Here is a 26,565-nt window from a genome sequence, read left to right on the forward strand (position 1 = left end):
CTCTTGGAAGACAAACGTGTTGCAAACCTTTATTGCCTCTGCTCCTGCTACATGCAGAAACGTAGCACATTGCACCTTCTCCGTCTTGTCATCTACGCCACGGGCGGTGCAAAGCAGCTCAAACTGCTGGAGCCGTACCTTCCAATTCTCAGCAATATTCCCTCGTAGGCTTAAACTCGATGGTGGCTGTAACTGTGACATCTTTTTATGTGTCTTCTCTTCCTTTCCTTTCCGCTTTCTTCTGACACCATGTAGCGTTAATGTGACTTGGACACCGCAGTATTAAACACACACGTTTATTCACCAGACTTCCATTTTACAAAACCCGCGTTCTGACGTCATACGCACTCTGACCTACGAATACTCACATAATACATTACAATTAGGACCACAGGGTTGTGTTAATTGGCTTGCATCAAACCAGGCAACATGACAAAGTTATTTGCACTGAGTTCATACTGGCAGACCAGGCTGGTGTTGTCACTTAGCATAATAGTTTTTGAGTACTTACCACATTTGTGTACTCAGAGACAGACCTGAAACATTAATTTTGGGTGTCTGGCTCCCAATCATCAAAAGGTTTGAGAATATTTGTGTTAATTAGTTTCTCCCAGAGGTACTTTGTCCTTCAGAGGTGTCTTATCAATTACAATGCGCTTCCACTATGAATCTCAAAGGAACCATTTGTCAACCCAAAGTATTGAAGTAAAAAGTGTCAATGTAACTATAGAAGTTCCGTTGAATCACCTACAGTTACCTTTGATCTTAAGGGTATAAAAATGTGATGTACTTTTGGGTTTGTGAGCCTCTATTGAGCGTGTCTCCAGAATGATGTCTGCTTTATGTGCTGAATAAAAACTTATATCACTAACTTCAGCGTCTGGTGATTTTGATCACAGTCACAACAATCTGCATCTAATATTCACAACAAAGCTATTAAATCTTTACATGTGTTTGTTATAAAAGCTACTTGTAGTTTGAGTTCAGAAGATACTATTGCAGTGGGACATAGTTTATGCAATTATACTTTACCTTGTCCTGAATGGGGTAATGGCTCTGTAATTTTCATTGACATATTCATCAGAAAAAAATTAAAATTCAATAAAACCCCCATTGAGAAATAAGAAATTATCTAAGTTCATGGAACAATGTGTACTTTATGTGTGGAAATGTAGCTTATATACCTGTCTCACATAATTGGTTAGGAGCTTATTATTTGGGGTTTATGCTCCTTGCCATAAGACATGAACAGATCTTACCTTTATCTCTCGATTCTAGGAGTTAACGAGACATTTCAGAAGGAGACCATTTTGCATCAACTTTATTCCCATTTTACGATCTTGCAAGGAGTATAAGAGAAATTAAAACCGTTGTTGTGGCCTTAGAAAGAGTAAGCAATAGACTGCTGTGATGAATTGATCTTATGGATGCTAAGCAAGAGAAGTGTTTCACAGCATGTGATAATAATAAACCAGTTTAACAATTTATAAAAAGATCATCTGCTTTTCACCTTTTTCTTTTGAAGTGGACGTTTTTATATTTTTCCACATTATAATCTGTGTCATATGTACCTCATCCATTTGAGTTCCCTTCCCATACCCTTTCTGCATCTTAGCTTTACAGGATCGATACCCTGCATATATTATACTTGATACCCACTCCCAAATCAGTGTTAGCAGTTGGTGCACCAACAGTGATCAACCACTGCTCCCAGCCTCCCACCCTGTAAAGGACTAGTGTTCTGTTTTCAGTCCATTGAGAACTGCCTTGTCCACTATATATTGTATTTTGTTGATTCTACGCCAATTTCTCAGAAAATAATTGTAGTTTTAAGCTTTGACCCCGGCTGTTCATAGTCTTTCAGCAGAACCTTTTTCTTTGGGCTATCCATGTCATTAGTTCCCTAGACAAATAAGTCATCATCCTCCCACTCCTAGGAGGTTCCTTACCCTGGCAACCGACAGCAGTGCAGCTTTAGGATTCATCGTTGCACCTGCAAAGAACAGTATCCACTCTCCTAACTAAACAGTCCCTGATTACTACAATGTTCTTTCAGTCTCCCAACATGAATGGCTGCCATACCGTAATCCTGGATCAGTCTTAACTACACATCTTTGTTCTCATTCACATGTTCTGCATGGATCTCATACTTACAGACAAATGCAAGGCCTGACATTCCAGAAATGCTACGTTCTGAGCCCTCATACCTGACCAGTTCTACAATATTCCATAAAAGGAGTTTGCTTTCCATCTGGAGCAACATGTCTCGGTAACATTCCCTCTTCCCGGTGCGCTGCACTGTCTGAATCTTGGCTGAGTTGAAGTTTCATGAGCTGCAGACATTTACTGAACATGTGGTTGCCATGGTTCGTATCAACTCCATATAGCACAGCTGCAACCTATCACCTGGCTGCCATGTCTTACCTAGAAATATTTATTTAATTTAATCTATTTAATTCTATAACTGTCATCCTTAGTTCACCCCCAAGCTCTTTACATGCCAAAGTTCACATCCTGATGATGCTAAGCTAAAACCATGCTCCATTTTATGAGATCATGGCAACTCTTTGACCCATAATATCTTTAGTTAACAAAAACTTATTGATTTTACATTCAAAGTTAGTCATTGACCTCCTCAAATGATGTTACACAAGGGCACTTAAACCTTGTGCCACCTTTGCAAATTGACGCATTTTCTAATTTTATTTCTCCAAGGTTTCACACTGATTTTCAGAGACTGCACCCTATTCAGAGGTCTTCCAATAGTTTTTTTTTTCTTGATTTTCTCTCAGATCCCCCAGAATCTTGAAAAAATTGATCAAGTTTTCATTAGAAATCCAACGTTGGTCTCCTCATAATTTGCCTCCTGGTGTGTTAGTAGGATTCTAGTAAGTCTACGCTGTGGTTCTCAAAGGTCAAGGTATGTTTCCAAGGCACTGTTCACAGAGTTTCAGGTTTGGCTTAATCAGCAACTATTGCTCCTTTTCATTCTATGTATGAGCTTGTTCAGGAGTAGAGATGTTATGTTGAAGTTGTATAAGAAGTTGGAGGCCTAATTTGGAATGTTGTGGGCAGTTCTGGTCACTTATCTATAGGAGAGATATCAATGAGATTGAAAGATGACAGAGAAAATTTACAAGGATGCTGTTGGGACTGTCAGGCCTGAGTTATAGGGAAAGGACAAATTTACAGTATTAGAACCTTATTCCATGGAACGTAGGAGAATGAGGCTATAGATAGGGTAAATGCAAGCAGGCTTTTTCCATTGAAGTTGGGTAACAGTAGAACTAGAAGTCATGGGAAAAGGGAGAAAGGCGAAATGTTTAGACCATAAGATATAGGAACAATATTAGGCAATCTGGCCTGTTGAATCTGCTCCACCATTTCATCATTCTGATCCATTATTCCTCTCAACCTCATTCTCCTGCCTTCTCTCCATATCTCTCCATGCCTTGACCAATCAAGAATCTGTCAAGCTCTGCCTTAAATATTCATAAAGACTTGGCCTCTGCAGCTGCCTGTGGCAAAGAATTCTACAGATTCACCACTCTCTGGCTAAAGAAATTTTTCTTCATCTCCATTCTAAAAGGAAGCCCTTCTATTCTGAGGCTTTCACACTATAGGAAATATCCTCTCCACATCAACTCTATCAAGACATTTCACTTTTTGTTAGGTTTAAATTGGTCACAACTCATTCTTCTGAATTCTAGTGAATACAGGCCCTGAGCTATCAAACACTCTTCATATGAATGACAAGTGGTTTAATTCTGAAATCATATTCTATTCCTCTTGAAATGAATGCTACCATTGCATTTTCCTTCCTCGCCACAGACTCACCCTGCAAATTAACTTTCCGGGAATCCTGCACAGGGACTTCCAAGTCTCCTTGCACCTCAGATTTTTGTATTTTCTCTCCAGTTAGAAAATAGTCTGCCCTTTTATTTCTTCTACCAAAGTGCATGACTATACACTTTCTGAACTTATTCCATCCACCACTTCTTTTCCCATTCTCCTAATCAGCCTAAGTCCTTCTGTAGCCTCTCTACTTCCTCAAAACTACCTGCCTCTACACCTATCTTCGTATCATCTGCAAACTTTGCAACAAAGACATCAATTCCATCATCCATGTCACTGAAATATAAAAAGAAGCAGTACCAACATAGCCCCTGTGAAATACCACTAGTCACCGGCAGCCAACCAGAAAAGGCTCCCTTTATTCCCACTCTTTGCCTCCCGTCCATCAGCCACTGCTTTGTCCATGCTAGTGTCTTTCTTGTGGTGCCATGGGCTCTTTCTAAGCAGCCTCATGTGCGGCACCTTTCTAAGGCCTTCTGAAAATCCAACTACACAACATCAACTGATTCTCCATGAGGAAAGTGAAGGGGGTTGCCTTCACTCAGAGGTGGTGACAGTGTAGAAAGAGCTGCCAGCAGAAGTGGTGGATACAGGTTCAAGGTCAACATTTAAGAGCAGTTTTCATAAGCGTATGGTTGGGAAGGGTGTGGATGTCTATGGTCCAGGTGCAGGTCAATGGGACCAGGCAGAATTACTGTTCAGCATGGACCAGATGTATGTTTCTGTGCTGTAGTGCTCCGTGACTGTGACTCTCACGTCTCAATGGCCGCCTCTCATAGGCCAGACCTTTTGTTTCAACATTGAACGCTTGGCTCCCAGCCATTTAGCATGGGAACTGTCTCAGTGTAGGCATTTACACTCACAGAACAGCTGTGATAGTCATGAAACATGTACAGCACCAGAACAGGCCCTTTGGCCCATAATATCAATAAAACTAATCCTATCTGCCTGCACATTATCCATATCTCTTCATTCCCTTCATGTTTATGTGTCGGTCTAAATGCATCTTAAAGGCCACCATCATATCTGCTTCCTCTACTACCGCTGACAGCACTTACCAAGCACTTATCATCCTCTGTGTAAAAAATTTGCTTTGCACATCTCCCTTAAATTTCCCCCCTCACCGTACAGTTTAGTCTTCAACCATGTGACATTTCGGCCCTGGGTAAGAGACCGATCAGTTCTGCTGGCAGCTCCTCCTGCAATCACCTCACCCTCTGCGTGAAGAAGTTCCCCTCATATCCTCTTTAAACATTTCACCTTTCACCCTTAGCCCATGGCCTCTAGTGATAGCATCATTCGACCTCAGTGTTAAAAGCCTGCTTGCATTTTCTCTATCTATACCGCTCATAATTATTTATACATCCATCAAATCTCCCCTTAGTCTCCTACGCTTCAGGAAATAATTTTAGAAGCATCTGTTGAGTCTCTCTTCACCTCAAACACTCTAAAGGAAGCAATCCAAGTCTCTACAACTTCTCCTTAAAGCTTATACTCTCTAATTTAGTCAGCATGTTGATAAATCTCCTCCTTACTCTCTCCAAAGCCTTCATATCATTCCTGTAATGGGCAACCAGAACTGAACACAATCCGAGGAGTTTCCAACCTGGGGTCCATGGACCCCTCGGCTAAAGGTAGGGGTCCATGGTATAAAAAAGGTAGAGAACCCCTTCTCTAGTTGTAGCCTTACCAAAGTATTATACGGCTGCCACATCAAATTCCTGACTCATAATGCCATGACCAATCAGGGCAAGCATGTCATGTTTGTCACCCTATCGACATGTGTTGCTATTTTCAGGGAGCTATGGATGTGGATCCCAAGATCAAACAGTACACCAATAAAGTGACAAGGCTTCTCAATCAAGGCTTATGACCTGCCAAAGCTGTTTTTGTTGCTGAGATGTAAACATCCTTAAAAATCATGGTTATCCAGTAACTGTCAGAGATGTAAAAACACTATATATACTGTTCAACAAACACAAAACTTTGGAGGAAGTCAGCAAGTTAGGCAGCATCTATGGAGAGGAGTATTCAATCAACCTCGGCCCTTCATCGGGATACGTCCCGATGAAAGATAGTGTTCAGATATATTTCATACTTTAAAAGATAAACACCAAAAATCAATTAAAGATAATTAAAACTAACATTTCAAATCATAAAACATAACTGCTTAACCGATTCCTGGGTGTTGAAATCTTCTGTGCATTAGAATGCGAAATGCTATACTCGTAGCTTTTAAGAGGTCAGAAGCTCAGCCAGTCTCCCAGCCCAGGAGCTGAGAAATCTGTTGATGTGCCCGCTTGGACTGTATGAGGAGTCCTTTGGTGAAGTAGCTGGGAGCTGGCTTGTGACGGTAGAAGATGCTGCCGTCAGCTCAGGCAGGCTGGAAACCAAGACTTCTTCATGGTAAACCACAGGATTCCCGGTGGCATCAGGGTGCAAATCCCTACACATACCTTTGTGAAATTCTTCGATTTAAATTGGACGAATTCATGTCTACCCACACTGTATTCCAGGGCCTAGCCGTTCTTTATTATTATCCTTGTAGCTTTTTGCTTCTGTTTACATTATACGTACTGTTGCCTTGCCTTCTGTCGGTAGAAAACAGAAGCAGGTAGGAATCTTTACCATCAGGGTATTTGCCTTGCATTTCTTTGACCCAAACAACTCAAGATACCACTTACACTCACAAGGCCTTACATGACACCATTAGATATTCTGCCAAGTGCAATAATGCTACATTTCTGTGTTGTGACTGAGCCACATAGGAACTGTAACTGGGAAATATAAAAGTCTCTATTTACATGGTAAATCTCCAGGAGCGAGGGTCCAGGAGAATCCATGAGCATCTCACCTTTCACGTTTTATACTTCATTTTCAATTGCTATAAATGCCTACTATAATATTTGAAAATAGTTGGGTGACTTTACAGAATTACATACTTACAATGGTAGCACATCCCAAATAGTAGTACAACTGCTTTGAATATTCAATACTGGTGTTTGTTCAAAAAGTCTCTAGACACCCAAAATATAAACCTTTCTGTTACGGCGTTGAGGGATGGCTCCCTGAATATATGACTAACCAAAAGGTTAAGTGACAAGAGAGATCTGTTCTGAACTGTGTATTTGGTGGCAGGAGTACATCTTTAACAATGTGCAAATAGCAGGAAGATTCATCTTTTGCCTTCCCCTATGTAGTTTCAATGGGACAGAGAATGTCCTACACTCAGTGATTGGCTTCACTAGCTAAAAAGTTCAGCTTTGTTTGTCACTGTACAACAAAACATACAGTGAATTGTATCATCTTTGCATCACCTCAGATTAGTGAAGATTGCGCTGGCCAGCCCACAAATGTCACTACACTTCTGGCATCAACATAGCATGCCCAAAACTCACTAATCCTAACCGTTCACCTTTGGCATGTGGAAGGAAACAGGGGCACCTGGATAAGACGCCTGTGGTTGCGGGGAAAATATGTAAGCTCCTTACAGACAGCTCCTGGCTGCTGTCAAGTGTTACACTAACTGCTAGGCTATCTTGCCATACAAAGTATAGTTAAATTTATTTCCTGAAGACTGGTCCCATTTCAGTTAATCCATAGTTATGATATCCATAATTTTATAACCACAGAATGGTTTCTAACATGCTGCATTGTTCAGAGATAATAGTCTTTTAGATTAGATGTTAAAACAAGACTCATCATATTCTTCCAATTATATCATCTGATTATTATTCCTTATCTCTGTTTCCTTCAATTCTGTCAAAAGCCTGCCATTCCAGGAACTTCATCTTTTGCTAATGTTTTCTTTGGAGGGATATTATGAAGTTCTTCCTGGAAGAAATTATATCCACTGTCTCTTCACTGTTTCAGTTGCCTCTTCAAAATTCAAAACCCGTACTTTTACAAGTTAATCCAGAAATTTTCTGATGAACCAAACATTTTCAAGTTGCTTCATCTGTAACTTAAGCGCAGGTCATTTTCTAGGGACCAATCTATAACTCCGATGGAAAGTTGATGAACTTTAATTGCTAGTCATGGCTCTCTCATTGTAATAACTATTACTTTAAAGTCTGAACTTGAGCTCAAGCTGTTGGTAGTGTCTGTGTATTTCACATCATACGGTGTATCCTGAGGTACTCTAATTGCACAAGATCCATGTGGGACAAACCTCATTAATTTGATTAGCTACCAAAGGAAGCATTCTCTTGTGAAGAAGGTAGTTTCAAGTTTAGCTCCTGTTAATTTATATTTCCATTCTTAGAAATAAAGCTCTAAAAGTAATAAAAATATATTTATAGATTCTGTGGCAGAGCAACTTAGCTTCAGTTAGAAAAGTTGGAAATTAATCTTTTGCAGACTTCATTAAAATGATCAAGTATTATGCCATTATTTGTGTAAAAAACATTAAGATAAAATTGCATAAAGATTATGATAAGAGAAGAAATCTTTACTAATACTCTTGCAATCTCCTACAACACAACTTGAGATAAGAAAAAGTATGAACTGCTCTAGTGTTTTTAAGCCTAAGGCCACTTTTCAAATCTCTTCCAAGTCCTTTGAAGTCTAGCATCCATCCTCCTGCAGCCTTGAGGCATTGCCTTCTGGGATCACAGCCACAAACACCAAGCTTCTGATTCATCTGCTGGAGTATAAATCAACAAATAAGGCAGACTGAAATGTCAAAGGTGACTGAAAGTCAGAGAAGCATTGTGCAAGAACACTGAAAACTGGCACAATACACATACATTTCTTGCAATAAATTAATAGAAACAGACAAATCAGAAATAATATTTTTTTTATATCTGCAGTGATGTTGAGAGAGAAATGATGATTTTTATTTTTGCTAACAATCTGTTTTATAGGAATGTTTCCATGCACAAAGACGATGTTAAAGCTAACTTTCCCAGAGGACGTTATTCTCTGATGTTTTCAGTTAAGACTTGGAAAGAGAAGCAAAATACCGGTTGAACCAAAAGGCATTCTTTATTGATGATGTTTTTCAGTTAAGCAAAGCATATTCAGTTCCTTGACAAATATTAATTAAGGTTAACATTTTTGAGACAACAGAACTTTGAGTGTGGTGTGGAACTGAGAAAATATATTATACAAAACGATGAAGGGTATTATTTTCTGTCTCAGCTTCATGTTAGGAAGGCTGAGAGATGGTGCAGTGGCTGTAGTACCAGACTTTCAGTCCAGAACTCACAAGTTCAAATTTCGACATAGCAAGCAAAGTGAATTCTGATATTACAAGGGTCAGATTGTACAGGAGCAAAGCACAATTATTAATGTTGCTCACAGACAGGAAAGATATTTACCATGTTGATGTGAAATAATAACCACCATGAGAGATAAACTGGTAAGGATGAATTGTTTAAAGATAATAGCAACTTGGAGTCAGTATTGTGGTGCCCATTCAAATAATCTCTACTACTCTGTGGAGCTACCAACCTGTTCCATACCATTATTCTCTCCCCAGAGCCCTGCAAATTATTCCCCTCAAAAGACTATACAATTTCCTTTTTGTTTGACGAAACAAAATAATTCTGTTTCCTTTGACCTAATAGTTGTTGAATCCCAGCTCAGAACCACTCTTTGCCAAGAAAAAGTTATCCTCACAAATTTTTTTTGTGGCCTTCGCCCATCACACTCAGCCCCAACTTCTGAAGTATCAGTTTATAGAAATCACTTTGTTCTAGTTGCCTTATCTAAAAACATTGTGATCTCGTACAGCTCTCTTCAAATAACATTTCAGCCCTTGGTCCAAAGAGAACAGTTCTAAATTCTCCAGGCAAGTTTTCAGCTGAAATTCCTCATCCTTGGAACCACTCCAATAACGTTTTCCTGTTTCTTCTCCAGAACTTTAACAACCTCCCTAAAGTTAATGACCACAAACGGACAGTTGTAGCCTAACCAGTGTTTCAATATACCCTCCCTGCTTTTATGTACTGTGGCTTTATTTAAGAACTCCAGTTTTGCATGCTTTACTAATGTCTCTCTCACCATTTTCTGTCATGTTCAAACACCTATACACAAATACCATGGGTCCAGTTGTTCCTGCACTCCCTTTTTGTAACTATGTCATTTAAACTGTGTCATCTTTCTACATACTTTCTTTCAATATATATTTCTGAATATATTAAATTTCATCTGCAATGTATCTGCATATTCTATAGCAAGGGCCTTTTGCTGTTTATTGCAATCCTCCTTATAGTCTACCGCACCACCAAGGTCTGTGTCACGGGTATAATTTGACTGTTACCTTGCTTACCCAAGTCATTAATATATATACCATATTGGGACTCAGTGTCCTCACAACTTACGCCTTGTCTACTTCCTCAGGGAATATCACTGCTGTCCCTTTTTATCAAATCTCCCTGATTTACACTGGTTTATTTCTTATTCAAAGTGCCGCAAATCTAGCTATTTTACAAGTGTCAATTTTGCTAACTTGCATTTGTATAGAAAATTTTAACAGAGGAAATAAGTTCAAGGGATTTCACATAAAACCATTAGATTATAAGACATAGAGGCAGAATCAGGCTATTCAGCCCATTGAATCTGCTCCAGCATTCCATCATGTCTGATTTACTGTCTGTCTCAACCCCACTTTCCTGCCTTCTCCCCGTATTCTTTGATGCCCTGACTTATCAAGAACTGATCAACCTCCGCTTTAAATATACTCAATCACTTGGCCTCCACAGTAGTCTGTGGCAATGAATTCCACAGATTCACTACTTTCTAGCTAAACTCAACTCTTTTCTAAACAGACATCCCTCTATTCTAAGGCTGTGCCCTCTGGTCCTAGTCTCCCCCACTATAGGAAACATCCTCCCTGTATCCACTCTATCCAGACCTTTCAATACTTGTTTAATTTCAATGAGCTCCCCTCCTTGTTCTTTAAAATCTCTAGCGAGTACAGGCTGAGAGCCATTAAATGCTCCTCATATGTTAACCCTCTCATTCCTGGAATCATTCTCGTCAACCTCCGTTGGACCCTCTCTAATGCCAGCATATAATTTCTTAGATAAGGGACCCAAAACTTCTCATAATACTCCAAGTCCAGTCTGACCAGCATTACATCTTTGCTTTTATATTCTAGTCCTCTTTAAATGAATGCCTTCCACATCACTGACTCAGCCAGTAAGTTAACCTTCAGGGATTCCTGAAAAAGGACTCCCAAGTCCCTTTGCATCTCTGATTTTTGAATTTTCTTCCTATTTGCATTTGATAAGGTACCCCAGCATCTGACAAGGTACCCCATGCAAGGCTTATTGAGAAAGTAAGGAGGCATGGGATCCAAGGGGACATTGCTTTATGGATCCAGAACCGGCTTGCCCACAGAAGGCAAAGATTGGTTGTAGATGGGTCATATTCTGCATGGAGGTTGGTGACCAGTGGTGTGCCTCAGGGATCTGTTCTGGTACCCTTCCTCTTGGTGATTTTTATAAATGACCTGGATGTGGAAGTGGAGGGATGAGTTAGTAAGTTTGCTGATGACACAAAGGTTGGAGGTGTGTGGATAGTGTGGAGGGCTGTCAGAGGTTACAGTGGGACATTGATAGGATGCAAAACTGGGCTGAGAAGTGGCAGATGGAGTTCAACCCAGTTAAGTGTGAAATGGTTCATTTTGGTAGGTCAAATATGATGGCAGAATATTATATTAATGGTAAGACTCTTGGCAGTGTGGAGGATCAGAGGGATCTTGGGGTCCGAGTCCATAGGCCACTCAAAGCTGCTGCGCAGGTTGACTCTGTGGTTAAGAAGGCATGCGGTGTATTGGCCTTCATCCATCGTGGAATTGAATTTAAGAGCCGAAAGGTAATGTTGCAGCTACATAGGACCCTGGTCAGACCCCACTTGGAGTACTGTGCTCAGTTCTGGTCACCTCACTACAGGAAGGATGTGGAAACCATAGAAAGGGTGCAGAGGAGATTTACAAGGATGTTGCCTGGATTGGGGAGCATGCCTTATGAGAATAGGTTGAGTGAACTCAGCCTTTTCTCCTTGGAGCGACGGAGGATGAGAGGTGACCTGATAGAGGTGTATAAGATGATGAGAGGCATTGACCATGTGGATAGTCAGAGGCTTTGTCCCTGGGCTGAAATCATTGCCACAAGAAGACACAGGTTTAAGGTGCTGGGGAGTAGGTACAGAGGAGATGTCAGGGGTTAGTTTTTCACTCAGAGAGTGGAGAGTGTGTGGAATGGACTGCTGGCAACAGTGGTTGAGGCAAATACGATAGGGTCTTTTAAGAGGCTTTTAGATAGGTACATGGAGCTTAGTAAAATAGAGGGCTACAGGTAAATCTAGTAATTTCTAAAGTAGGGATGTATTCGGCACAACTTTGTGGGCTGAAGGGCCTGTAATGTTCTGTAGGTTTTCTATGTTTCTATGTTAGAATATAATCTAGAGCTTTATTGTTTTGACCAAAGTGCATGATCATACAGTTCCCTAAACTACATTCCCACTGCCACTTCTTTGTCCATTCTCAAAATCCCTCCCAGTCCTTCTGCGGATTCTCTGCTTCCACAACACTTCGTTCTCCTCCACCTATCTTCATATCGTCCGCAACTTGGCCACAACTCCATCAGTTTCGTCATCTAAATCATTGATGTATAATGTGAAAGGAAGCAATTTCAACACCAACCCCTGTGGAACACATTGAGTCACTGTCAGCCACCTAGAATAGGCCCCCTTTATTCCCACTCTTCGCTTCCTACCAGTCAGCTAATCCTTAATCCTTGATTCATACTAGTATCTTTTCTGTCGTACCATGGGCTCTTATATTGTTACGCTGCCTCATGTGTGGCACCTTGACAAAAGCCTTCTGAAAATGGGAATTTTAAATTACCTGCATTGGGGAACCAGGAGCCATCATACAGAGGAGGAGGTGAGTTGTTGCAACAAGATATGGTCAGGAAGTTAACTACATGTCAGAGATGGTGGTAAAGGGGAACTAGGGTAGGAAGCTTGTCTGCACCTTGGATTGCACCATTTCATCCAGTGTGGTTCCAGAGTGCAGTGTTCGTGGGAGGTCAGTGACTTGCTCCTCAGTGACACGTGGGCAGCTTAGAACCAATCATAATGCCTGTAGCTGGCTGTAGAAATGTCAGTGTTGACAGCAGTGAAGCCTCAGCCCCAGCCTGTCAGCTATCAAAGCTGCCTCTATTGAAATAATTGGAGAGATAATAAAAATATTGTAGGGTTGCGGAGAAAATACAGTTGTGAGATGAGGGCTCTTTGGGTGCAGGTTTGTTGATATTAGCAGAGGTATGAGGGCTAAGGTCTGTGACTCACATCATTTGACAAATAGTAAAAGTAAAATTTTAAAAACAAAGCTTATTAGACAAGTCTTTAAAGTTAGCAGAGTAAAGGACACGCACACACATACACATACTTAAAAGCAATTAAAACATTTCAACCTAGTTAAATGAATCAATACACTACTTTACTCACTGTTCTTCAGTAGTCAGTTTTCCCCACAGATATCCAAGTCTGGCATAGATCCTGCATTTAGATTTACCAGCCCATGAGCTCTGGAAGTTGTCCAGTCTCAATGCAACAGCAGGGGTGGAAACCTAATTGAAGTGATTCAAACGTGGAGTTTTGGGAAGTGTGAGCATGGATTGTGCTGTCAATAACACATCAAGAAGGAAAGGGATTCTGGAGATGGATTTTTAATCAAAGAGTACAACAAGAAAGCAGATCAGGCACAGAGGGAGAATGAGTCAGAATAAGAAACAATCTCTCTGTTTCTTTCTGTTTGACCAAACATCCAATCGTGCAAAAGTTTACCAACTAAAAATTATTTTCTGGGTTTAAGTGCAGCAACAATCATTTCAGTCATCCTACATCATTCTGAAAGTTTGACTGAGCATTTCTTTGCATGACGCCTTCCCTGTCCCACCTTTTTATAAGTGCCCAACTGCTGATCTCCCAATCCTATCTCAACTATGCCTACATCAACCAAATTACTGAGCAACCAGGGTTTAATACCTAAGTTTCACTTACTTACCCAACGCTCTGCCCTGCCCAGTTGGGTCGGTAGTCAACAAGCCCCAATTTTAGTGTCTGGAAGATGTATCAAGCAAGACATTTTCTATTCTGAAGACAGCAAAGTACTCACCTTTTGTGGACAATAATCCAAACCTGCTGCATCTTAGTGTCTTCCATATGATGTAGATGTCCATATCACCTTTATAAATATTATTTTCACAACAATTCCAACTCTTGCCTCCATTACTTGAATAATTGCAAATTTGGAATCTCATGTGGATAGGGTGGTAAAGAAAGCTTTTGGTATGCTGGCCTTTATAAATCAGAGCATTGAGTATAGGAGTTGGGATGTAATGTTAAGATTGTACAAGACATTGGTAAGGCCGAATTTGGAGTATTGTGTACAGTTCTGGTCACCGAATTATAGGAAAGATGTCAACAAAATAGAGAGAGTACAGAGAAGATTTAATAGAATGTTACCTGGGTTTCAGCACCTAAGTTACAGGGAAAGGTTGAACAAGTTAGGTCTTTAATCTTTGGAGCATAGAAGGTTGAGGGGGGACTTGATAGAGGTATTTAAAATTATGAAGAGGATAGATAGAGTTGACATGGATAGGCTTTTTCCATTGAGAGTAGGGGAGATTCAAATAAGAGGACATGAGTTGAGAGTTAGGGGGTAAAAGTTTAAGGGTAACACGAGGGGGAATTTCTTTAATCAGAGAATGAGCTTCTAGTAGAAGTGGTAGAGGCAGGCTTGGTATTGTCATTTTAAGTAAAATTAGATAGGTATATGGACAGGAAAGGAATGGAGGGTTATGGGCTGAGTGCGGGTCAGTGGGACTAGGTGAGAGTAAGCGTACTAGAAGGGCTGAGATGGCCTGTTTCTGGGCTGTAATTGTTATATGGTTATGTGATGTGCTCACTACTTGTGTAATAACAAATTCATTGCAGTTATAAGAATATAGGAACTTGGACCAAAACTTGGGCTGTTTGACTTCTTCCAACTGCTCTACATTTGTAAAAAATTTACTTACTGTGATGCACTAAGTGCACATCTCTTTAATATCTAAGAATCTCCCAGTCTCTGATAGAATAGATTTGGGAATTCAGCAGTTGGGCGGTTGTGCTGTGCTTGAGTCTCATCTCACATCTTTTCATTTTATCATATTTGAATCTAGAATGTCCAGCTACAGCAGCTAAGGAAACATAATGCCAGCATCCATCCTTTCGAGACCTGTAAGAAAGCTGAATGCCTTGGTGAGACCATTTCTCATTTTCCTAAAACGATTGGTCTTATTTATTGTCACAGAAAAAAGACACACTTCATTCCCCCACCCATCCCAGGAATCAATCTGGTAAACTTCAATTGCACTCCCTTGATGGGAGATGCGTCTTTTTGTACATGGTATTCCAGATACATCTGATCAGATCCCTAAAAGAAAGCGATTATTTAAAACATGGCAATGAACTTCCTTTTGGCAATAATTGTGAAAATTTGTGCACATTTACACTCAATACATTTTCTGGGTGAAAATATTCAAAGATTCATTTATTATTAAAGTATGCATGTAGTATACAACCCTGAGATTCGTCCTCCCCAGAAAGCCACAGAAGTTGTTCAAAGAAGAACATCAACCCCATTCCCCCCACGTGATAAAAACATCAACCCCTATGCAGAAAAGAAATCATGCAAACAGCACCAAGAACATCAACCCCCTCCCATGCAGAAAAACAAACTATGCAAAAGGCAAAAACTTCAAACCCCAACACCCCCCCCCCCACAAAAAACCTAACAAATCGCGTCAAACAGCATTTCAGGATAAGTGTCATCTCAAACTATTAAACTGAAATTCTAATGCTGCTGCATTGTTATATATATTTTAGCTCCAGTTTAAATAATGATAATTAAAAATATTTCATCTAATTCTGGAACATGAGACTAATTATTCTAGCTAATAATTGGTAGTAGGCAAATCAATCTGTTTCTGTATGTCCATGCCTAAAAGAGATGGAAGATTAGATTCTGTTGATGTTAGGTGTGTAATGAGTATGTTGTGGATCATTAAAAGGAAAAGAAACTATGTCTATAACAGAAAACATTTTCACACACATTAGAGCTTCCCACTGACATAAATTTGAAAGTTCTATCAGTACTGTACTATAGCCAATTTAGCAGACCATAATCCAAAAAGCAGCATGATATCATGACCAGATAATTTGCTTTATGTTGGTGGTTGACAGATAATTATGGGTCAGGGCTTTGTAACATTAAAAGAGGTCTGGGAAAATTATAAAGTGACACTTAACAAAGTGCTGCATATAATGTGGCGTAATACTATATATCTAAATAGTGTCAAAGTCTGTACCGCAGGCGCTATTAACTTTTGGTCATTGAAACCCAAGAAAATATTAAAGGAAGTAATGCAAATCAAACTGATCTCAGATGTGAGGGACTGAGATAGCAAGAAATGCTGGAGAAACCAGGCATATTTAAGGACAAAAGTCGACAATTCATTTAGACTTCTAAAATCTACTGTATAAGATGTTGTTTAGCATGCATAAGTGTAAAGCACTATTTCATGAATGTTAGATATTTGGTAAAATGGAACTTAATCAAAAATTAATGAGATTTTATAATGTTGATCTCAGGAAGAATTTTGTCATTAGATATTAACTTGCAGTTCAGCAGGTGCAGAGCAATTAAGGCTTATTTTAATTCCGGATGAATGAATTAAGAGGGTCAAATACTCTCGCTCATCTGTATTCACCTTTTGCTGTTCCAAGCAGTTTTATATCAGCACACAGTAACTCCAAATGTACAGCTTATCCACGTTATTTGGTTTGGATTCGGCGGCAAGTAACAGTAACATTGAATACAAAGAATTCTAAGAGTATTCTGGAATGCTGGAGGCAAGAGTGGACATTGGACTACTGGAAAATGAAGCTGCAGAGGCAGAATGGGGGACGGATAGACTGAATAAGTATTTTGCTCAGTGTTCACTGTGGAAGACACCAACAAAATGCCAGAAATTCAAGAGTGTTAGGAAACAGAAGTGAGAGTAATTGTTATTACTAATAACAATTTAGTACTGGATTTCAGTGCTTTAAAAGGGAGGGAAAAGGGGAGGAGGGGTGGCATTACTGGTCAGGGATACTATTAAAGCCACAGAAAGGATGGGGAATGTAGCAGGATCCTCTTTTGAGTCAGTATGGGTGGAAGTTGAGAAGAGGAAGGGAGCAGTTACTCTATTGGGAGTATTCTATAGGCCCCCTGGTAGCAGCAGAGATACCGAGGAGCAGATTGGGAGGCAGATTTTGGAAAGGTGCAAAAATAACAGGGTTGTTATCATGGGTGACTTTAACTTCCCTAATATTGATCGGGACCTGATTAGTTCCAATGGTTTAGACGGGGCAGAGTTTGTTAAGTGTGTCCAGGATGGATTCCTGTCACAGTATGTGGACAGGCTGACTGGGGCGAATGCCATATTAGATCTAGTATTAGGTGACGAACTGGGTCAGGTCACAGATCTCTCAGTGGGTGAGCATCTGGGGAACAGTGGTCAATTATGGAAAACTCTGAACATCCTCTACATAGCACCATCCAGAGACAGAGAAGCAGTTTCAGCGACAGGTTACTATCGATGCAATGCTCCTCTGACAGGATGAAGAGGTCAATACTCCCCAATGCCATTAGGCTTTACAATTCAACCGCCAGGACTTAAGAACTTTTTAAAAGCTATTATTAATGCTTTTTGAGATAGTGATTTAGATGCATATCATATTTTTTACTGAGTTAAGTATTGTATGTTATTAGTTTTGCTACAACAAGTGTATGGGACATTGGAAAAAAAGTTGAATTTCCCCATGGGGATGAATAAAGTATCTATCTATCTATCTATCTATCTATCTACTGCTCCCTAGCCTTTAGTATTATCATGGAAAAGGATAGAATCAGAGAGGACAGGAACATTTTTAACTGGGGAAGGGCAAATTATGAGTCTATAAGGCTAGAACTTGCGGGTGTGAATTGGGATGATGTTTTTGCAGGGAAACGTACTATGGACATGTGGTCGATGTTTAAGGATCTCTTTCAGGATGTTAGGGATAAATTTGTCCCGGCGAGGAAGATAAAGAATGGTAGGGTGAAGGAATCATGGGTGACAAGTGAAGTGGAAAATCTAGTCAGGTGGAAGAAGGCAGCATACATGAGGTTTAGGAAGCAAGGATCAGATGGGTCTATTGAGGAATATAGGGTAGCAAGAAAGGAGCTTAAGAAGGGACTGACGAGAGCAAGAAGAGGGCATGAGAAGGCCTTGGCAAGTAGGGTAAAGGAAAACTCCAAGGCATTCTTCAATTATGTGAAGAACAAAAGGATGACAGGAGTGAAGGTAGAACCAATTAGAGATAAAGGTGGGAAGATGTTCCTGGAGGCTGTGGAAGTGAGAAAGGTCCTCAATGAATACTTCTCTTCGGTATTCACCAATGAGAGGGAACTTGATGACGGTGAGGACAATATGAGTGAGGTTGATGTTCTGGAGCATGTTGATATTAAGGGAGAGGAGGTGTTGGAGTTGTTAAAATAATTAGGATGGATAAGTCCCTGGGGCCTGATGGAATATTCCCCAGGCTGCTCCACAAGGCGAGGGAAGAGATTGCTGAGCCTCTGGATAGGATCTTTATGTCCTTGTTGTCCAGGTGAAGGGTACCGGAGGATTGGAGGGAGGCGAATGTTGTCCCCTTGTTCAAAAAAGGTAGTAGGGATAGTCCGGGTAATTATAGACCAGTGAGCCTTAAGTCTGCGGTGGGAAAGCTGTTGGAAAAGGTTCTTAGAGATAGGATCTATGGGCATTTAGAGAATCATGGTCTAAGCAGGGACAGTCATCATGGCTTTGTGAAGGGCAGATCATGTCTAACAAGCCTGATAGAGTTCTTTGAGGAGGTGACCAAGCATATAGATGAGGGTAGTGCAGTGGATGTGATCTGCATGGATTTTAGTAAGGCATTTGACAAGGTTCCACACGGTAGGTTTATTCAGAAAGTCAGAAGGCATGGGATCCAGGGAAGTTTGGCCAGGTAGATTCAGAATTTGCTTGCCTGCAAAAAGCAGAGGGTCGTGGTGGAGGAAGTACATTTGGATTAGAAAGTTGTGACTAGTGGTGTCCCACAAGGATTGGTTCTGGGACCTCTACTTTTCGTGATTTTTATTAACTACCTGGATGTGGGGGCAGAACGGTGGTTTGGCAAGTTTGCAGACGACACAAAGGTTGGTGGTGTTGTGGATAGTGTAGAGGATTGTCGAAGATTGCAGAGAGACATTGATGGGATGCAGAAGTGGGCTGAGAAGTGGCAGATAGAGTTCAACCTGGAGAAGTGTGAGGTGGCACATTTTGTAAGGAGAAACTCCAAGGCAGAGTACAAAGTAAATGGCAGGATACTTGAGAGGGTGGAGGAGCAGAGGGATCTGGGGGTACATGTCTACAGATCCCTGAAAGTTCCCTGAAAGTTGCCTCACAGGTAGATAGGGTAGCTAAGAAAGCTTATGGAGTGTTAGCTTTCATTAGTCGAGGGATAGAGTTTAAGAGTCACGAGGTAATGATGCAGCTCTATAAAACTCTGGTTAGGCCACACTTGGTGTACCAGTTCTAGTTGTCTCACTATAGGAAGAATGTGGAAGCATTGGAAAGGATACAGAGGGGATTTACCGGGATGCTGCCTGGTTTATAGAGTATGCATTATGATCAGAGATTAAGGGAGCTAGGGCTTTACTCTTTGGAGAGAAGGAGAATGAGAGGAGACATGATAGAGGTATACAAGATATTAAGAGGAATAGACAGAGTGGACAGCCAGCGCCTCTTCCCCAGGGCACCACTGCTCAATACAAAAGGACAAGAGGTGGGAAGTTCAAGGGGGATATTAGAGGAAGGTTTTTTACTCAGAGAGTGGTTGGTGTGTGGAATGCACTGCCTGAGTCAGTGGTGGAGGCAGATACACTAGTGAAATTTGAGAGACTACTAGACAGGTATATGGAGGAATTTAAGGTGGGGAGTTACATGGGAGGCAGGGTTTAAGGGTTGGCACAACATTGTGGGCCAAAGGGCCTGTACTGTGCTGTACTATTCTATGTTCTATGTTCTAATGAGAAGGTGCTTGTGAAGGTGAAAAGGTCTGTGGGTAGGTAAGTCACCTAAACTGGATGGACTACATCCCAGGGGTCTGGAAGAGGTAGCTGAAGAGATCGTGGAAGCATGAGGAGTGATCTTTCAAGGTTCACTGGATTCTGGAATGGTTCCAGAAGACTGGAAAATTGCAAATGTCGCTCAATTAATTTAGACAGGAAGTAATAGGCCAATTAGCCTAACTTCAGTGGGTGGCAGGATATTAGAGTCCATTATTAAAGATGTGGCTTCAGGGTACTTGGAAGCACCAGATGAAATAAGCCAAAGTCAGCATGGTTTTCTAAAGGGGAAATCTTGCCTGACAAATCTGCTGGAATTCTTTAAGGAAATAACAGGCAGGAGAGACCAAGGGGAGCCAGTGCATGCTGTTTTCTTAGATTTTCAGAAGGCTTTTGACAAGGTTTCTCCTTTTCACAATATATGTTAATGATCTGTATAATGAAATAAATGGCTTTGGGGCCAGATCTGTGGATGATCCAAAATTAGGGGAATGGGCAAGGTAGTGTTGAGGAAGCAGGGAGTCTGCAGAAAGATACGGACAGATAAAAAGAAAAAAAATGTCATATAGAATACAGTGTAGGGAAATCCATAGTCATGCTCTTTGGTAGAAGGAATAAAGATGTTGACTGTTTTCTAAATAGGGAGTGAATTCAGGAATCGGAGGTGCAAAGGGTCTTGGGAGTCTTAGTGCAGTATTCCCTAAAGGTTAACTTGCATGTTGAGTCGGTAGTAACGAAAACCAAAGCAACGAAAGCATTCATTTCATGAGGACTAGGATATAAAAGCAAAAATGCTATGCTGATGCTTTATAAGGCATTGATCAGACCATATTTGGAGTATTGAGAGCAGTTGTGGGACCGTATCTAAGAAAGGATATGCTTACATTGGAGAGGGTCCAGAGGAGGTTTATGAGAATGCTCCTGGGAATGAAAAAGACAAAGTATGAGGAGCGTTTGATAGCTCTGGGCCTGTGCTTGTTGGAGTTTAGAAGAATGATGGGGGATCTCATTAAAATCTACTGAATATCGAAAAGCTTAGATAAAATGGACATGGAGAGAAAATGTTTCCAATGGTGAGAGAATCTAGTACCAGAGGGCAGAGCATAAAAATAGAAGAAAAATCCCTTTAGAACAGAGATGAAGAGCCATTTCTTTAGCCAGATACTGGTGAATCTATAAAACTCATTGCCACGGACAACTGTCCAGGGTATATTCAAAGCAGAGGTTGGTAGGTTCTCGATTATTAAGTCCATCAAAGGTTATGGGGAGATGATAGCAGAATGGGATTGAGATGGAAAATAAATCAGATGTGATTTATTGATGGAGCAGACTTAATGGACCAAATGGTTTAACTTTCTCCTATGTCTTATAGTCTTATGGTCTACTCAGCAGTGATGCTGCATGTGTGGAGAAAACAACACAGATTGACTGAATTTTAACAAAGAAGTTTAGAAAGTAAAGATTTTAAATAGCAGAGAAGGGAGTGAGGTGGTGTCCCTCAAAATCTGCATCCTCTCCATCTGGCACCCCTTCTTTGCAGTTTAAAACATGATTGTATTCTAACTTTCTCTCACGCTCATTAACCTACAGCTTTGATCTTGCATAAAATAATGCAATTCATGAAGCATTCTGTATTTTTTTGGGGAGACAACATGGTAGTGTGGCGGTTAGCGTAATGCTATTATAGCCCAAGTGATCTAGGTTCAATTCCCGCAGCTGTCTATAAGGAGTGTGTATGTTTTCCTCATGACCATGTGGGGTTCCTCTAAGTACTCCAGTTCCCTCCCATATTCTGAAGAAATATGGGTCCATAGGTTAATTGGTCACATGGTGTAATTGGGTGGCACAGGCTCGTTGGGTTGAAAGGGCCTGGTAGTGTGTTGTATCTTTAAGTAAGTATATATTTTTTTCTTTATCAATCTTTTTATTAGTTAGTTAAAAGAGTACATATATATATTAAAAAGAGAACTATCTCAAATAGCTATATCAATAACAATTCATATAAAAGGTAAAATAAACATTATCAAGATCATACATAGTATTAATCTAATAGTATGTAATAAAAAGATAATTGATACTTCTCTTATCCATAAAAAGAAGAAAAAAGATAAAGAAACTTTTATAGTTATAATATACACACAAAAAGCTCACAAAACAAAAAAAACAACAAAAAAAGAGAGAGAAAAAAGGACCAGAGAGCCAAAAGTTTCAGGGCCGAAGAAATAGTAGGTTGGGAGCAGAGAGATGAAGGGTTTCGGCCCGAAACGTCGTCACTACCTCCTCCCATAGATGCTGTCTGGCCTGCTGAGTTCTGCCAGCATTTTGTGTTTTTAGAAAAAAAAGGAACTGGGCAGCTTAAACTGAGAGTGAAAGCAAGAAAAAAGAAAAACTTTCTGATCAAATCCTAAGTAAATAATCAATAAATAACAACGTTCATAATCAGTGATAACCTCACTCTGATTTTATTCTCTCTCTGAAGTGCATTTATTTCTTCTTCCTGTTCCATTTCTTGTTCACTTTTTGCTCGTTTTACCTTTGCCCCCTTCCTTGCCACCTGTGGCTCGGACTTCTGCAGCAGGTTTCTCTTGCTCGACTCATTGTGGGTTGATACAGAGTGTCCTCCGGGCAACAGCTGCTTCGGGGATGAAGCAGCGCAGGAGAAGGCCGGGAGTGGGCCAGAGCTTTGGAAGCAGTGCAGAGCGTTGAACCAAAGCCGGCAAAATGGTGCTAAAGTGTACTGGAGCTCAAACCCTAGATCAAGGAGACAAGCTTTAACAGTTGAGCACAAGGCAATCTCTGAATAGGGAAGACTATGCTGAAAAATGTTGTTTACTGGCCATAAGATAGTATGTAAATTAAAGCATTTATTTAATTGTTAATATCTTTACAATCTTTAAAATTTAATTTGATTGGTCTCAAGGGAAACAAGTGAATAAAATGAATAAATGGTTTCACAGGGATTTTGTTGGCTGTTTTCATGTTTCTTACTGTACATTAGTTGCTCTGTAGAAAATAGTCATCTTTGTGAAGAAATTATCAGTGTAGTTTTAGGGTAATTGGTGTCTGAGTTCTTACAGGGCAAGCTTCCTTTTCAATATGAGTGGTATTAGTTTAATTTCTAGAGAACAACATCTTCAAGAATTGTCCAACAGCTGTTCTGATGGTTGCCAGGTATATTTCTAGTGGTGAAATGAATCATAGAATGCTGGAAGTACTCAGCAGATGGGGAAGCATCTGTGGAGAGAGAAACAAACTTAACAGTGAAACAGAGTAAAGCTGATTGATCTGAAATGCTGTGTTGCAACAGGCTGGTGCCCGACCAGCCTGTTCCCTGAGGAACTGCCAGCTACTTTCACAGCATGCTAGTGTAGTGGTTAGCACAACGCTTTACAGAACAAGGAAACCTGGGTTTAATTCCTGCTGCTGCCTGTGAGAAGTTTGTACGTCCTCCCCATGGCCACGTGGGTTTCCTCCCGATGCTCTGGTTTCCTCCCACCGTCCAAAGACCAAAGATTAGTAGGTTAATTGGTCTTTGTAAATTGTCCTTTGATTAAGCTAAGATTAAATCAGTGGATTGCTATGTGGGGTGGCTGGAAGGGTGTATTCTGCACTGTAGCTCAAATAATAAAACATGCACACAGAACAATGTAGCGCAGTTTTGGTCCCAATGTCTGTGCCAACCACAATGTCAATTTTGACTGTACAGTACATCTGCCTGCACATGGTCTATATCCCTCTGTTTCCTGTCAGTTCATGTGTCTGTCCATAAGTGAGATTTTATAACTATACAGTGCACATGGTAAAATGTTACTGACCTTCTCCTGTGATCTGCAGAACAGAAGTTGGACGCGTACTGCAATTTATCTGTGCATGTACTGGCCATTTGCTTCTGGGCTCAACGTTGAGTGCAGGGACATTCCATAAGCCGCTGAGTCAAGGTATCTCAGGTTTCAGCCAGTGAAAAGATCCTGTATGTCCCCACTTATCCGAATGAGGTCAATCACCTGAGAGTGATAGAGTCACAGAGAAGCACGGCACCAAAACAGGCCCTTTGGCCTATCTAGTCCCTGCTAAACCAGTGAAACTGCCTAATCCCAACAACCTGCACTGGGACTGTAGCCCTTCATCCCCCTATTATCCTGTACCTATCCAAACTTCACTTAAACGTTGGAATCAAGCTCGCATGTACGATCTGTGCAGGCAGGTGAAAGCTTAGTGTGGGTAAGGCTTTTGTTTCCATTTCTTTATCGACAACTTATTATTTTTTCTTTTTCAATCAATTGGCAGTACTTTCAGAAAAATTGCTGGGTGGGCTACTCTGCCAGCTATGCCCAAACCTGTGACCTCCACTATCATCGAGGAGGAGGGCACCAGGTATAGGAAACACTTTCACTTGCAAATTCTTCTCCACATCACACGGCTTCCTAGCCTGGACACCTATCACCATTTCTTCATTGTCACTGGGTCCACATCCTTGAATTCACTCCCTAGCAACACTGTGAGAGCAGGTTCAGCCCAAGGATAGCTCAAGCAGACAGTTCACAAGGGCAACTGGTAAAGGGAGTAAATCTGCTTCTGCCACTAATATCCACACCCCTAAACAAAATATAAAAAAAGGTCTGATAAGGTTTCAAATAAATTTTAATTTGTTTAATCATTTTAATGTATTGTCTTTAACTGTTTGGAAGCAGTGGAAAGACACATTGCAATACAAGCTGTCAAAAAGCCAACAGGATGATTCAGAGGCAGATCTTATTCCCCGCTGCCTATGGTGCTTGCAGGTCACTTCACCTCAAGCAATCATCAGCGTCGGCAGTGCCTCGGGACCCTTACTACTGCTAAGCTCAGGTGAGGAGGCAGAGCCGAGGCGGTGAAATGACGGCAAGGGGAACACAACAAGTCCAGCTAATTGCATCTCCCTCCACAGAAGTAGCCCAACCTGATGAGTATCACCGGCTCTTTTAATACGCCTCTCTTTCTAATAAATGCGATCTTTTTTCTTCTGATCACGATCACACCTAAAGTGCCATGTTCCACAATTGTTGCTTTAAGGTATTAATTTATATTGGCATCTGTAAAAGGATTTTAATGAATGACAAAATGCTGCAGTGACAGCAGCTGGTGTTCATGGACAATGCAATTTGTATTATATTGAGACATCCAGAGAATCAAACTGGATTGATACAGACCCATTAGCCCATTGAGTCCACGCCAATTGTCAACCATCTATTTAACCCTACAGTCACTTTAATTTTTTAAACTCCTCTCCACATTCCCATCCACTCCCCCCAAGTTCTACCACTCACCAACACTCAATTTACAGTGTCTTAAGATCCACGTATCTTAGAGACTGGAGCACCAGCAGAAAATCCACGCAGTCACAGGGAGAACTCCGCACAGACTGTCAGGATTGAATCGAGGACTTTGGCACTGTAAGGCAGCAATTCTGCTAGCTGTACTGCTGTGATGCCTGGCTCTTTCCTGCAGATGGCAGCATGACAATGCCATGGCTATTGACGAAGTGCTGGTAAACGGGATCCATATAGATAGGTATAAGATGATAAACATGGAGATGATGGGCTGAAGGGCCTCTTTCTACTCTATATGAGCAGAATCACAGTGGATGGACAGTTACAGAGTTGTGAACAGTAGCATATCTGGATCGAACATTGCCAATGTACAACAGGGAAACCCATCTCAGTTGGTGAACTTAGGGAACTGAATTTACCATGGACTGCTCAATTTCCAGTTGCAGGTAATCAGAATTTTCCATGGATCACCTTGGATCCCCATGCTAATATCTGCTTGAGTAAAGCAGCTAGCTAATTTATCAGGCTTTGTTTTTGGTCTCTATTCCAAGTCTAAGCTAGGACCTGTTAGGTTACTTCTGAAGTTATATACAATGAAATTTTTGGTGTAGCCTGGGATCACTCTGAGGCATACCCCCATTAAATGGTCATGCCTTGTGCCATCATTCGTTTAATTGATGAATTCCTTACACCTTTCAGCTTATGACTGAACTCAAACAGCCGCACCCCATTTTTCTGTCTCCTTATTGGTTAACACATAATGAGCCAGATTCTGTTTAATCCAACTCACTGCATATGTTCCCTCCTCACACCAATCTCCCCATCTCTTCTGAGGACCATACTGAAGGCCTACACTCCACGGACCTTACAACAGGTAAGCAGCAACTAGGTTTCAAGACCCAGACTCTGAGGACCTGCATCGAACATTGTCAAGGTCATCTCTTCTCACAACATATAAAAACTTGCATCATCAAGACATAGAAGGCTACAGGCCAATGTACAACAGGGAAACCCATCTCAGTTGGTGAACTTGGGGAACTGTATTTACCATGGACTGCTCAATTTCCAGTTGCAGGTAATTAGAATTTTCCATGGATCACCTTGGATCCCCATGCCAATATCTGCTTGAGTAAAGCAGCTAGCTAATTTATCAGGCTTTGTTTTTGGTCTCTATTTCAAGTCTAAGCTAGGACATTTTAGGTTATCTCTGAAGTTATATATAAT

Source organism: Hemitrygon akajei, chromosome 30 (assembly GCF_048418815.1).
Source record: "Hemitrygon akajei chromosome 30, sHemAka1.3, whole genome shotgun sequence".
Lineage (NCBI taxonomy): Eukaryota > Metazoa > Chordata > Chondrichthyes > Myliobatiformes > Dasyatidae > Hemitrygon > Hemitrygon akajei.